Genomic DNA, 15,839 nt, shown 5'->3' with positions numbered 1-15,839 from the left:
CACTTTAGAGGTCATTCATCTAGAGAGTGTGCCGCAATATTATCATGACCTGGTGGTCCAAAGGTATTGGGTATTGTTGATTATAGACTTATTAGAATGTAGCAGTGATAGAAAATGCAGACATTAACAGGCTGGTGCTTTGGAATGGATCTATCTGAAGACAGATTATGGAGGAGTAAGGGGTGACTTTTTCTACAGTTGTGCAACGTACTGAAAGGCCACTTTTGAGAATGAACTCTAATTTGGTTAAAGGTGATCTGCATATGGTAGGGAGCCCAATATTAAAGCTTGAAGAACAGTCTGACATCCTTCTCTCTCTCAAAGGAGAATTCATTGGCTGAAAAAAGTTTGGAATGGTGATGTTAAAACTTTGTGTGAGACCTTACCATTCAGAGTTTTTAGCAAGAGTCAGCAGTTCTTAAAAAGGCAGAATGTTAATGTTATTATGGGTACCTGAAAATGCTTTGCATTGTAAGGACAGTTAAAATCATCTAGAACAAGAAAATTGGATTAAAATATATCAAGAGTCAGACTCACTGAAGACAGACTAATCAAAGCCATCAAAACTTGATGCATGATGATTTGCGACAAAGTGGTCAAGCAAATATTGTTCTAATATCATTGTAACCACAAGGGCTGTTAAGATGTGTTTCTCAAAGATGGTTAAGTTAGCAAAGAGTGCTCATCATTAATCTTTTATAATGGCTTTTGGGAGCCACAGTTCATTTAAACATTTTACATTTTTATTACTTATGTATGCTGGGCAGCAATTAAACCTGTCGTGGTCACATAATGAAGACTAATGAGTGCGGGAGAGAGGCAGGTTTTCATTTTATGTCAACCTGAATATTCGTCTCCTTCCAGCACAGTGGGGGTGAAGGGAGAGATTTTTTTTTTCCCCTTCTTAAAAGCCAACTTTATAGAAGCATCGACACACATCAAACTAAATGTTCTTATCATGGCAGACGAAGAAGCATGAAGATGAATGGCCCCTCCTTCTTTAGAGAAGAAGAATGCCACATGGAGAGCACACAGCCACTTCACAGCTTCCTTCCATCTCCTCAAGATGAGTGAAGTTGGGAGTAGCGTGATAACAACATCTTGATGGTATGTGTACTTGGCCACTGTAAGAGGGAGCCTTGGAGAAGAGACAGGAATTAGTCATCCCACAATTAGTCATTCAGCAGTGTAGTTTGATACTTGAGAGATCTGATCTTTATTTCAGGAACGCTTCGGCCATCAGCCCAATTCTTGACTGTTCTGATTTTTCAAAATGTTATAATTAGGGATAGTTTGAGGAAGAAAAATATCAATATGCAATTTGGAGGCCCCATTAGTAAGTGGCTCGACTAGAGCACTGGCTGAATTTTTCTTTGTGACCTGACCACTATGTGCTCACCCCATAAAACTCCACTCTTTTTTGGTTTTCTTTTATCTTCCTTTATCTTCCCTTTGCTGGGCATCTAGATGCCACAGTGGATAGTGCTGGGCCTGGAGTCAGGAAGACCCGAGTTCAAACATGAACTAGCTGTGTGACCCTGGAGAAGTCACTTAACTCTGGTTGCCTCAACTTCCTTACCTGTAAAATGGGCTGGAGAAGGAAATGGTAAAATACTCCAGTATCTGTCAAGAAAAACTCCAAATGGGGTCACAAAGTGTCAGATACAACTGAAAACAACTGAACAACATCTTCCCTTTCTATCCTTAGGATAGTGCTTACACCCAATTCTGTTACTTCTTGTCTTGCTACAGATTAGGGTCCTATGATTCTGATACTTCATCTACTTTGAAAAAGAGAATTTGAAAGTGTTATACCTGTCCTGCCTCAGAGGCTCTAGAAATACAAAGATAAAAACACATTGTCCCTACCCTCAAGGAGCTTCTATATTCTACTTCTACCTGGCAAATGCAGATAAGCAAATATTACATACATATATGTGCGCATATACATATACATTCTCTACACATAAGATTTCATCAGTGTAGGGAGATAGAGAGCACCATGTCAGGAACTTTTACTGCTGAAAATTGGTAAATTCTTTGCAACTTTTTGTTTAGGAAAGGCACCTAGGCACTGAGAGGTTTAGTGATTTACTAGAAATGACAAAAGCAGAACTTGAACCCAGGTCATCCTCATGCCAAGGCCAGGTCTCAATCCCATATTCCAGGCTGCCTGTCAAATGCAATTATACAGCGTGGGCCAACCATCTTACTTGTATATTATGGAGTGGAAAACCTAATAGTTAGAGTGGGTGTGAGGGTGACGGGTGATGAGGAATGTTGGGAAACGCTTCTTATAGGAAGTGATGGCTTTAACTGAGCCTTGAAGGCAGCTAGAAATTCTAACAGATGGGGGTGACGAGGATCTGTATGTCAAGAATGGAGACAGATTCTGTGAAAGCACAGCCAAGGGGTGTTAGGGATTAAAATGACTAGAGGCAGTTTTCAATTAGCTGGGCTACCAGAAAAAAAGAAGTTGAGTTGCAAGAAAAAAAGTTTTTAAATGAAGTAGATAAATCTAATTCTCTCTGTCCGCATGAAATATTATGGAAGGGGAGGGAGGGGGAGTATCTGGAGAAATAATGTGGAGGAGAAGAGTCAAAAAAAGCCTACTTGGACTGGCAGGGAAAAGAATACGACTCCAGCACTATTTGGGCTAGTCCAAGAGCTAGAGGTTCACTTTCTCTGCAAGGACTTTGCAACCCTAAGAAGAAAGGAACCGTGTAGACAAGAACATTTGCAGAAGAGACCCAGATTCACCTTCGGATGACTTCTGTCAGCAATGGACTCTTCAGGAGTGGAAACCAAAGAAAGGGCTGCCCCTGAAATGAGGAAGGAAGTCTGGGGTGCCAAACCCTTCAGGCAAAGACAAACCAAGAAATCTTGCTAAAGCAAGGGTGTTTTCTAAGGAGGCTGTGTGACTTTATAGAATTTTTTTTTTTTTAAGAATAATAATACAGAAGGAAGATTCTTCTCAGAAACTCTGAGCAAACTCATGGCCCAGCCTTTCACGGCTGTTTCCAACCTGGTCCAACTTTGTCATGAAGTAGTGAAGCTCTTTACTTAACAGGAAATCCCTTTTGAATCACGCAGAGAGAGCAAATGTGTAAATACTGTCTTAGTGATAAATAGGACATGCAGACAGGCAATCATTCGCACTCTCCCTGAGCCTGGCTTGCTGTTCATACCTCCACAGGGGCTCTCCCCGAAAAGGGCAGACTGGTGCTCAGAGAATGTAAAAGTCCCTTATGTTTAGGCCTAATCTGATTATATTAGTGCATTCGAGGACTTCATTTATGAAGTCGTTTTAATTTTTTTTCTTAGATGGGTGCAGTGTTATAAACTCTAATTCTTCTTTGAAAGGCATTTAATCTAACTAGGTAACACTGGAAGTTAAAAGTCAATTACTCCGCTCTCCCACCCCTACTTTCACCAGTCTCTAAATTTAGCCAGGGAGAAAAGTCTTTTATGGTATTCAGTAAGCATAAATAAAACAATATTTATCAGTTTATCAGCCCAAGAGCAATTTAACCCGTAAAAGGTTAGATTTGTAAAACTGGAATCTGGTAAGAGATTAAATTAAATTGTGGACCTAATTATTTTCACTTAAAAATATTAAATGTGATGTATTTAGCTTGGAGAAATGGTAGCTTTCACTATATGGTTACTTTCTTTTTGGTAGGGTTTTAACTACACAGACTATTCATATGAGAGACAACAATGCTATGAAAAGAAATGTTTAAAATCTGTTGAATAGGGGGCGGAGCCAAGATGGCGTAGTAGAAAGACGCACATACACATAGCTCCGAACCCACAACCCATAGAACTACTACAAAGAAGTAACTCACGGCGAATTCTGCACCCAGAGGCCACAGAACATTGGAGCGAGGGAGATTTCTGTTCCGGAGAGACCTGCAAACCTCTCGTAAAAGGTCCTTCGTGCTGCGGACTGGGCTCCGGGACTGAGAGCTGAGTACAGCCCTGCCGTGGCCGCGGCACCGAGAGGAACAGATCCGAGCGGGCTTCAGGGACGGGATCTCCAGCGGCCGCACAAGTACCTCCACCCACAGGTGACGGGGGTCGGTGAGAGAGTCCCTTTGGCGGGTCGAGGGGGGAGTGGGGTGCCCCCATGGCTTGGGCCCCCTCGGGAGACAGAAGCTGAGGGGCAGTGGCAGACCAGGGCTCCCCAAGCAGGCAGGAGCCTGGATCCATTGTTGAAGGTCTGTGCATAAACTCCCTGAGGGAACTGAGCCTGAGAGGCAGCCCTGCCCTCACCTGAGCATCTGAATTTAATCTCACACTGAATAGCAGCCCTGCCCCCGCCCAAAGCCCTGAGGCTGGAAGTAGCATTTGAATCTCAGACCCCAAACACTGGCTGGGAGGATCAGGAGGTGAGGTGGGTGTGAGGAAAATATTCAGAGGTCAAGTCACTGGCTGGGAAAATGCCCAGAAAAGGGAAAAGAAATAAGACTATAGAAGGTTACTTTCTTGGTGAACAGGCATTTCCTCCCTTCCTTTCTGATGAGGAAGAACAATGCTTACCATCAGGCAAAGACACAGAAATCAAGGCTTCTGTGTCTCAGCCCACTCAATGGGCTCAGGCCATGGAAGAGCTCAAAAAGAATTTTGAAAATCAAGTTAGAGAGGTGGAGGAAAAGCTGGGAAGAGAAATGAGAGACATGAAGTCAAAGCATGAACAGCAAATCAGCTCCCTGCTAAAGGAGACCCAAAAAAATGTTGAAGAAAATAACACCTTGAAAACTAGCCTAACTCAATTGGCAAAAGAGGTTCAAAAAGCCAATGAGGAGAAGAATGCTTTCAAAAGCAGAATTAGCCAAATGGAAAAGGAGATTCAAAAGCTCACTGAAGAAAATAGTTCTTTCAAAATTAGAATGGCACAGATGGAGGCTAAGGACTTTATGAGAAAGTAAAATCTGTTGAATAAAAGAACAATTATTTTCATTTATTTAATATTTTTTCCTCAATTACACAGAAAAGCATTTTTTACCATTGGTTTTTTAAAATTTTGAGTTCCAAATTCTCTTCTTCCTTCCTCTTTCCCCTTTCCCCATGATAGTAAGCAATTTGATAAGTTATTCATGTGCAGTCATGCAAAATATATTTTCATAAAGAATTATTTTGAAATGGTAAATATTCACTTGGAGGATCATGTTCATTCTATAGCTCTATGACCTGTGATTTCATCAGTGTTCCCACAATGCTTGGCAACTCCTAACCTGAGGGAATTGTTATTTGCCCATAGGCACATGGCTAGTGTGGGTTACAGACAGGCCTTGAATCCAGGTTTTCTTGATTCCAAGGTAGGATGATATGTCAGGAAAAATACTGGCCTTGGAGCCAAGGTTCAATCCTGCCACTGTTTGTAACTATCTGTGAGACAAGTCACTTAAATGTCTTGGTCTATTTCCTCATGACCAACCCTCTGGTGAACAAATCTCTGTGGGAGAGTTCCTTTTCCCCAAGGTGATAAGGTATGGCAACTCAGAAACTACCCAAGTTTGCTTCGGTGACTCAGTTGGTGAAGCAATGTGGGAAATTGTGACTAAGAGACCTCAAAACTCTTTGGGACCTAATTCAAGACTCAGAGATATCAGGTTGCCTAATTGTCTGAATACAGCTCCAGGAAGTAGAGAGAGATTCCTGAGTGCTATCTCTAGAAAAAATAGTATGATGAACTTGACTAACATCAAAGGGGGCGATAATATGCACATGGAGTTCTTTGTAAATGAAATACATGATGGAGGCCAGGAATTTTGAGGCATGGTATAAGGGATAAGGCCCTGAAGTAGGAGTCAGAAAAATCTGAAGTCTCACCTTAGAATCTTACTGGGTGACCCTAAGCATATCTCTCCCTACCGCAGTTACCTCATCTGTAAAATGAGGAAACTGACTTGATGGCTTCTAACATATTTTCTAGGTCTAAATCTATGATCCTATGAAGCCAGAAGAGGATTCCAATATGTATACATATATGTGGGTATGTATGTGCATATACATACATATACGCACATGTATATATACACAATATATATTTATACACTATATATATATATATATATATATATATATATATATATATATATATATATATATATATATATATATATATGCAGAAAGGATGGCAGAACTGTGGAGGCTTCTATGCTTTTGACTCTTCTGCTCTGCCTGCAAATTTGTTAAGCATTTGTTTAAGGAGTCACCTCTTACACATCTCTCATTACGGTTTGTGTAGCATTTCCATTGCAGCTGGGGCATTCTCCCAAACCTAACTTTTCCCAGACTCTCTCTAGCCTAGGTTGATCACTTCAGTAGGGTAGATAAGAATTAAAGGAGTGACCACTAAAAACCCCAGTTAGGGATGGAATCCCTGGGTGGAGCCCTGCAGAGAAATACTTGGTGAGGCTGAGTTTCCTGCCAGGAGATTTCATTTTGAATTGCTGTCGTCATTTTTTTCTTTCATCAGCCATGGAGCTTAAACAAAGAAAAATTATAAGGGGAGAGAGAGAGAGAGAGAGAGAGAGAGAGAGAGAGAGAGAGAGAGAGAGAGAGAGAGAGAGTTCATATAGTCATAAATCTAGTTACTTTTAGTGCAGATTTTTGAGGTTGAAGAATGAATGCCTCCACATGCATCCCAGTCCCCCTGATCCCTAGATAATGATAAATGAAAAATGTCATCAAACAATAGAACCAATTTTTATTGTATCCAGAAGAGCAAATTTTGGTAAACTCAATAGGCCTGAGGGCTTTTGGTTATATTTAATTTAAATGCTTTAAGTTTTTCCATTTAATTTCACTCCATGCCTCTTTCTCTAGTATGGATGGGACAAAAGAACTGTTTCATCAGAGGAGATACTACCAGGGCAAAAGACTCTTTATCCCAGAGAAGCAACTCATTAATTTTACAGTAAGTGAATTCAGATTGGTCAGGTATCCCTTTGGGTGGAGCTCCAAACTGGGATGGTATTGTTTGCATGTGAACAATCTGAGTACAGAAAATGGATTGTAAGGAAACCAGAGTAAAAGCCATGGAGGTAAAAAACCTAAAAAAAAAAAAATCCTTGACTAGAGGAAAAGGGAAGACAATTGGCCAACATTCCCATCTTGAATATGCATATGTGCTGAGCATGTGCTTTGAGGTGTTTTTTACATAAAAACCTCCCCACACAAAAGGTGATTTTTCTTATGTATTTGGTTTGTATTGTAACTTGATGGTCCAGGCCACAAAGTGGGAATTTTTGTGTCCTAATTGTGGCTCGGTTTTTTTTTCTTGCCCACAAAGAGGCTGAATTTTGCAGGGCTCCATAAATTGACATCTATAGATGGATATGCACTGCTCGGATATGCCAAGCCTCAATAAGGTGAGGACTTAATATACTCCAGCTGTGCTGGCTAACACCCTCTCCCCTGCTCCAGAAGGGTGAATAAAGTAATAGGGTATCTCTTTGAAGCAGCTGCAATCCATTCAGTCATACAAATTGAAACGGAGGAGAAGACGGTGAGAAATCCAAACCTGCAATTCTGCCTTATTCCACAGCTGTATTCGCATAGGACTCAGCGAGACAGGCCGCCCAAACAAAGCCACCTCCCTCAGCCTTGGCCTACTGACAAGAGGAAAGAAAGGAGATTACTACAAGCCCCAGGTATTTTTGTTAGCTGGAAGCCTGGTAGGGGTGGCTCGGGCGCCAACAACACCTCCAGTTGGCAGACTCACTTGGCAAGCCACAGGCCCAGAAGTACTCCCTGGTGGGTGAGGCGCATCCCGGCAGGCCTCTTCGCCAGCTGCACGTGGCAGCCAAATGGGGCACATTGGGAACTTTTGAAATGGAGGCAGGGGACACAAGTAGGGAGGAGAGGGATATAGCTAATCTAACATGGAGGATCAATGTAAATAAGTTGTGCACTTGAAAGGGAGAGAGAAAAAAATCATCCAAAATGTCAGACAGCTTTCATGTTGGTGCAGATCTGATATCAAAGGACCCAGATATCTGAAAAGAGGTTCAGTTCTTTTGAAGGAAAGGAAGCTGACAGCAAGCCATGGCACTTAAGCAGAAAGCCAGGAGTCATGAGGAGCCCAGAGCCCCCTAGCATGTGCCAAGTTGGGCTTCCTAGGCTGGTAACTGAGAGCTCCTAATGGGGCCTGCAAAAGCAGTCAGAATCAGGCACCATTGGAGTGGTAGGTGAATTGAGCCAGACAAGCCAGCAGTTTAGGCTTAGTCCTCAAAGGGCTGACCGTGCCTATACTTCTCCCTCCGCTCTCCCTAAGTCTATCTCTCCCTCTCACCCCACCCTCCCAGGTCTAGAACTGGAGGCTATCAGGTTCTTGCTCATGGGTGATGCAGGAGGAAGGAAGGAAGGGACCACACACACGGTGATATAGAACTGTGAACAAAGCACTTCAGAAGGTTAACTTGGGCTTGAGACGTGAGGGTGGGAATGCCACAATTAAATTCTACAACAATGAAATATTGGCCTTGGAAAATGCCAGCCTATTCATCTAGTCCGACCATTCCTGAAATATGAATCTCTTGTAGACTGTCCCAAATGAGTGCTTGTCCTACCTCCTCTGGAATATATTTAGGGATAAAGGTTGTTCTTATATTTTTGGACTGTTCAGATTTTTAGGAAGCTTAGTCTGAAGACTCCCACCAAGTCAAGTTGCATCAGCTTGCTTGACTAATGTAACCCCTTCATGTGGAGGATAACAGGGAGCTTGCTACCAGGAGAATTGTGGTGACCTATAAAGGAAATACATTGGAGAGACTGTGAAATAAGTGTAGGCTTTTCATAACTGGTTCTGTTTGGTTAATAACATGATTGGGAAGTCTTTTTCAATTGTCTGTATAGCTGGAATTGCACTTTCTTCAAAAGGTCACAGTCTCCTTCCTTCCTTCCTTCCTTCCTTCCTTCCTTCCTTCCTTCCTTCCTTCCTTCCTTCTTTCCTTCCTTCCTTCCTTCCTTCCTTTCTTCTTTCCCTTCTTTTGTTCTTTCTTTCCTCCTTTCCTTCCTTCCTTTATTCCTCTTCTCTTTCCTTCCTTTCCTTTCCTCCCTCTTTCCTTCTTCTCCTTCTCTCCTTCCTTCCTTTCCTCTCCTCCCTCCTTCTTTCCTTCTTTCTTTCTTTCTGTCTTCCTTTTCTTCTTGTCTCCCTTCCTTTCCTTCCTCCCCTTCCTTTCCTCCCTTCCTTTCTTTCTTCCTTTCCTCCCCTCCTTCCTTTCCTTCTTCCCTTCCTTTCTTCCTTCCTTTCTTTTTCTTCCTTTCTTTTTCTTTTTTCTCTCTCCATCCCCCCTTTGTTTGATTTCAACACAGGGGTACTTGTTGACTTTTTTAATCATGGTGTCTCTTAAGGGACATGGTAAGAGGAAGTGTATTAGGGCTTTATCCCCTGCAAATCTATATGGCCCCCCAAAATTGTTGGTTTTTTCATTCATTTTTTTCTAATCTAGGTTACCAGACCTTTGTGAGGAGGGTGGACCACAGGAATCCAGGAATTGAAATCTAGGTAGCTAGTGCTGCGTTGATCCTCCAAGGAGCATGGAGAAAGATATTTTAGAATACTCTTTGGGAACCCAGTCCAGCAGAAAGACTCATTCAGCTGTCATGTTACCTTTGGACATGAACTTGATGGGACCAATGCTATACTGGAAATGAGCCAAGTTATGACCCTACTCCCCTAGAGGCCAAGGTGGTATAGGGGATAATATGCCCTGGAGGAATTGGGGGGGAATATACTTTGTTTTTGTTGTATCCTTAGGGTAAATAACTCTTTATAAAAGCCCAGTGATGTTAAGTGATTAAATGGAACTGGATCCCAAGTGACTGGTTCCCTAGCAACAGGAGAAACATAGCTGTGGGCATTTAAAGGGATAGCAGTAGCTAAAAGACACCCCAGTAGCTCAAGGTATGCCCCCTCCCCCAATCCTGGGAGACAATGTAGCTCTGGGACAAAGAACCAGAGCAACTCATTACACTTACACTTATTTCAAGCTGAAATCTGCCTCACACCTTCCATCTATTGTTCTAGTTCTTTCCTCTGGAGTGGAGAAGAACAAGTCTCCCTCATGACAGTCCTTCATATATTTGAAGATAGCTATCATGACCCCCTAAATTTGTCTCTTCCAGGTTAAACTTTCTCAATTCAATCTCGTCAATTGATCATCCTCTGATCAGTTGCCAGTCCCATTACATCCTGACCATCTTCCTCTGAACCTATTCCAATTTGTTGAAGTTGTTTCTAAATTGTGATAGCCATACTTGAACAAATTATTCCAAATGTAGACTAAGGGCAGAGTAAATAGGGAAATTGTTGAATCTTTGAACACATGTTCTAATTCTAATACAAGGATACTTAGTGGGCACAACAGCTTTCAAAAGGCAAAGGCATCTTGTAGACTTGTACAATGGAGCAGCTGGGTGGAACAGTTGGAAGATTGTTCTTTTTAACTTCAAATTTGGCCTTAGACACTTGTGTGATTCTGACCAAGTCTCTTAGCCCTGTTTGCCTCAGTTTCTTCATCTGTAAGAGGAAGGAGAAAGAGATGGCAAACCATTCCAGTAAAAACCTCAACAAAGTCAGATACAACCAAACAACAACAATAAAACTTCTATGAATCTATTATTTTCTTCTTCTTGGAAGTATACTAATACCTGCTTCATAACTGGGTATAACTTGGGGCTTCCTACTGTATCTGGAAAGAAAAACATGCAGTCAATCATTCAATCATCTAACAAACAAGATTCATTAATCATCTAAAATATGTTAAATATTGGGTATACAAAGATGATACCAAAAATGTCCTGCTCTCAAAGAGCTTATATTCTATTGTGGGGGAGGGGTAGAATGACATATACACAGTTAAAGAAATATAAAATAGGCACGCAGCCCAGGAACTGTGGAGAGCAGCCCGACATGGCAGGGAGAGGACCCTGAACAGACTTCAGGGAGCTACCTGCGGTAGCAGTTCCCAGATTGCGCAACCCACAAATGCCACAGACAGCTTCAAAGGTCAGTGGGAGGGCTCTGTCACTCAGGAGAGGGGAGCAGGGTCTGGTCCCCCAGCAGCTACTGCAGTGGCAGCTTCCTGTTTTGGAGACCTCTGCTTAGAGTCCCTGGGGGAGTTGAGTCCCTGATCTTAATCCCAGCCCTGAATGGCAGGCATGGGAGACCTCCATCTAAAGCCCCCGGGGGAATTGAACAGCTGATATAAATCTCAGCCCTGAGCTGTGCCCTGACAAAGAACTCAAAAATAAATTATCTGGCTGGGAAAATGCCCAATAAAGGGAAAAAGAATGACAATAGAAGGATACTTTCTTGGTGAGCAGGTATTTTCTTCCATCCTTTCAGTTGAGGAGGAGCAATTCAGGTTTTCAGAAGAAGACCTAAAAGTCAAGGATTCTGTGCGCAAAGCCTCCAAAACAAATATACAGTGGTCTCAGGCCATGGAAGAGCTCAGAAAGGGTTTTGAAAATCAAGTAAGAGAGGTGGAGGAAAAATTGGGAAGAGAAATGAGAGCAATGCAAGAAAACCATGAAAAGCAAGTCAACAGCTTGCTAAAGAAGACCCCTAAAAATGCTGAAGAAATTAACATCTTAAAAAATAGACTAACTCAAATGGCAAAAGAGGCCCAAAAAGCCAACAAGAAGAAGAATACTTTAAAGAGCAGAATTAGTCAAATGGAAAAGAAGGTTCAAAAGCTCACTGAAGAAAATAGTTCTTTCAAAATTAGAACAGAGCAGATGGAAGCTAATGATTTTATGAGAAACCAAAAAATTACAAAACAAAACCAAAAGAATGAAAAAATAGAAAATAATGTGAAATATCTTGTTGGAAAAACAACTGACCTGAAAAACAGATCCAGGAGAGACAATTTAAAAATTATGGGACTACTGGAAAACCATGATCAAAGAGCCTAGACATCATCTTTTATGAAACTATCAAGGAAAACTGCCTTGATGTTCTAAAACCAGAGCGCAAAGTAAATATTGAAAGAATCCACTAATCACCTCCTGAAAGAGATCCCAAAAAGAGAAACTCCCGTGGAGATTGTAGCCCAAATTCCAGAGTTCCCAAGTCAAGGAGATAATATTGCAAGCAGAAAGAATGAAACAATACAAATATTGTGGAAATATATTCAAGATAACACAAGATCTAGCAGCTTCTACATTAAGGGATTGAAAGGCTTGGAATATGATATTCCAGAAGTCAAAAGAACTAGGATTAAAACCAAGAATCACATACTCAGCAAAACTGAATATAATACTTCAGGGCAAAAAGTGGTCATTCAATGATATAGAGAACTTTCAAGCATTATTGATGAAAAGACCAGACCTGAAAAGACAATTTGACTTTCAAACACAAGAATCAAGAGAAGCATGAAAAGGTAAACAGGAAAGAAAAATCATAAGGGACTTACTAAATTTGAACTGTTTACATTCCTACATGGAAAGATAATATTTGTAACTCTTAAGACTTTTCCCAGTGATTGGGTAGTTGGAGGGATTATACACACACACACACACACACACACACACACACATATACACACACACACACACATACACATATAGAGGGAACACAGGGTGAGTTGAATAAGAAGGGATGATATCTAAAAAAAATAAAATTAAGGGGTGAGAGAGGAATATATTGGGAGGAGAAAGGGAGAAATGGAATGATGCAAATTATCTCTCATAAAAGAGGCAAGAATAAGCTTATTCAAAGAAGGAGAAAAAGGAGGAGGTGAGAGGGAAAAGTGAAGCTTACTCTCTTCACATTTGACTTAAGGAGAGAATAATGTGCTAACTCAATTTGGTATGAAAATTTATATTACACTACAGGAAAGCAGGGGAGAAGGAGACAAATAGGGTGAGGGGGATGATAGAAGGGAGGGCAAATGAGAGAAGGGAAAATTAGAAGCAAACATTTATGGGGAGGGACAAGGTCAAAAGAGAGAATAGTATAAATGGGGAGCAGAATAGGATGGAGGGAAATATAGTTAGTCTTATATAACATTAGTATTATGGAAGTCTTTTGCAAAACTACACATATATAGCCTATATTGAATTGCTTGCCTTCTCAGTGGGGATGGGTGGGGAGGGAGGAAGGGAGCGAAGTTAGAATTCAAAGTATTAGGAATGAATGTTGAGAAACATTTTTGTATACAAATGGGAAATAAGAAATACAGTTAATGGGGTATAGAAATCTATTTTGCCCTACAAGAAAAGAGAGAAGATGGGGATAAGGGAAGGGAGGGATGTGATAAAACGGAGGGCATATTGAGGGAAGGAGTAATCAGAATGCATGGCATTACAGGGTGGGGGAGGGGAGAGATGGGGAGAAAATTTGGAACTCCAAATTTTGTGGAAATGAATGTTGAAAACTAAAAATAAATAAATAAACACGTAAAATTAAAAAAAAAAAAACAAAAAAAAAGAAATATAAAATATGTACAATGTTAATGCAGAAAAATATGGGAGGAGAACCAGTACAACTGGGGAGATTAGGAACGGTCTCATTTAGGAGGCAGCATTTAAGTTAAGCCTTCAAGAAAGCTAAGTATTCTAAGAGGGGGAAAAGGGAATGTATGAGAGACAGATTGAGAAAAGGCAAAAGATGGGTGATGAAATGTTTTCAGGGAGCAGCAAGCAGGCCAGTTTATTTGGAACTAAAACATTGGTTATCTGCACCACAAACCTCAATGTTCTGAGTCAGCAAAGTCATAAGATGATAAATATTCTGGCAGGTTACTTTGAGCATCATATTTTCAAAATATTTATATTTTTGTTGTTGTTTAGTTAAGTCTAGTTCTTCATGATGCCATGAACACACCAGGCCCTTCTGTCCTCCACTATCTTCCAAAGTCTGTCCAAGCTCATGTTTGTTGCTTCTGTGACACTATCTATCCACCTCGTCCTTTACCATTCCTTTCTCCTTTTGCCTTCAAACCTTTCCAACATCAGGGTCTTTTCTAACCAATCCTATCTTCTGATTAGATGGCCAAAATATTTAAACTTCAGTATTTGACCTTCCAGTGAATAATCTGAATTGATTTCTTTAATTATTGATTGATTTGATTTTCTTGCTGTTCAAGGAACTATCAAAATCTTCTAGGGGCTACTATCTAGGGCTGAGAAGATCACCCACCAAAAATGGCTCAGAGAACTAGCCACTCACTGGAGCAAGTTTAATTGTAAAAAAAATGGGACATATAAAAAGAGAAGAAAAATGGAAGGCGAGAGCTAGGAATTGGAAAAACATGCAGATTGTTGATTGGAAGCCTTCTGGTTTTAAGACTCTAAGAGCCTAGAACTGGGAAAAAGGAGGATTGGCTGTCAGTTAAGATGGTGATTCAAGTAGCTCTAATGATTTGGATGCAAGGCCATAGGACAGAAAGCCCAAGAAGATAAGAAAGCTAAGCCAGGGACAGGGACCTAGTGAAGCAGAGAGAAAAAAATATGAAGATGGCAAGAAATGAAGAGAATCTACCTAATGCTTCACTCTTGTGATAAGGATAGAGACTAAAGATCTGTGAGTTCATTAATATAAGAAATTTGCAGATGAGGAAATTCCCTCCAGAAATATTCCTTAAAGTCTTAGAATGCTAAAACTTGCACAGCTAGTAGATATCAGAACTTGAATAGATCTCTTCCTAGTTTCAAGGTCAACTCTCTATGAACTATATGAGGCAGCAGTTAGGTGGTTTAATGGGTCTAGAGTCAGGGAGAGCTAAAATCAAATCTAGCCCCACACACTGTGGGACCCTAAGGCAATTCACCTAACCTCTGTTTGCCTCAGTTTTCTCAAATATAAAATGAGGGTAATAATAGCATCTATCTCGTAGGGGTTGTTGTAAGGATCAGATGAAAATACTATAAAGCACTTAGGAAGCATGGTACCTGGCAAATAATAGGAACTATATAAATGCTAATTCCTTTCCCTATACCAGGTTCCCTCTGGGGGAATTATTATGTTTATATTATCTTATTATGATATTATTAATTTATAATATATATTATAATTGTTTAATTTATAGTACTTATTGTTTATTTAATTTAATTTCTATTATATATTATTAATTTATTATAAGTCCTGTGGACTTTGAATATAAGCAGTATCTGAAGATTCCCACACACTGTCAGAAAGATACTTGTGCACTTGAATGGATATTTGTACCAGACTTCAGTGGACAGTGTACAGAGGGAGGTATCAATAAAGCCTAGAAGAGTTGTTCTAATGATTGGGAATCCTTGGGTGTAACCTTTGGAGGATATTTTAACCAACACCACCTTTATGATACCCGAGGCAGTGGAAACACTAATTCATGAAGAGAAGCAGTGATGGAGGCTTTGTCTGACCAGGAGAGGCTTCTGTTTGGGGGCTGCCCCATATCATCATGCTGACTTCCAAGAACTGCAAGGTCATCTTCCTTCTTTCTCTGATGCCATCTTTGGATATCTCTAGTCACCCAGATGGTTCCATTTCAGGAGAAAGGGCTCATTGTTTTTGGCCAAAAGTAGCCTCTCTGAGAGTGACAAAACATATTAGGCTAGCCTTGTATCCCAGCTTCTGCTGACTCTGCAAATAGTCTATCTTTGTTGACATTATCTCAGTAGTTTGTGGTTGCATGGATTTCAACAGGGGTATTAACAGGGCATCCCACACCAAGCCCCCTTACACTCAGCTTCCCTGGGGATTGGCAGGATTTGTATTTCCTTTGGAATCTGAGCTACTTCCCCTTTTTTCCCCACCTTGGGCTGCTAAGGCAATGCTGCTTCAGCATACAGGGCAGAAAGCCAGCACTTCCTGGGAGTAGCTGCCCTTTGGGGCA

At 40.8% G+C, this 15,839-nt stretch overlaps 1 long non-coding RNA gene across 1 annotated transcript in view; it reads left to right on the top strand.

Annotated features, from left to right (window-relative positions):
• Positions 1–802: 802 nt before the first annotated feature.
• The window catches only part of LOC140500941 (uncharacterized), a 29,615-nt gene continuing 14,578 nt past the window's right edge, over positions 803–15,839 (top strand). Inside the window, exons 1-3 of the long non-coding RNA XR_011965978.1 lie at positions 803–1,107; positions 6,835–6,925; positions 7,556–7,661. This is a non-coding gene — a long non-coding RNA (uncharacterized lncRNA). The remainder of the gene's footprint in view (positions 1,108–6,834; positions 6,926–7,555; positions 7,662–15,839) is intronic.

Source organism: Notamacropus eugenii, chromosome 4 (assembly GCF_028372415.1).
Source record: "Notamacropus eugenii isolate mMacEug1 chromosome 4, mMacEug1.pri_v2, whole genome shotgun sequence".
Taxonomy (NCBI): Eukaryota; Metazoa; Chordata; class Mammalia; order Diprotodontia; family Macropodidae; genus Notamacropus; species Notamacropus eugenii.
Note: the sequence above shows the minus strand (reverse complement) of the source record. Positions and strands in the feature narration are given on the sequence as shown.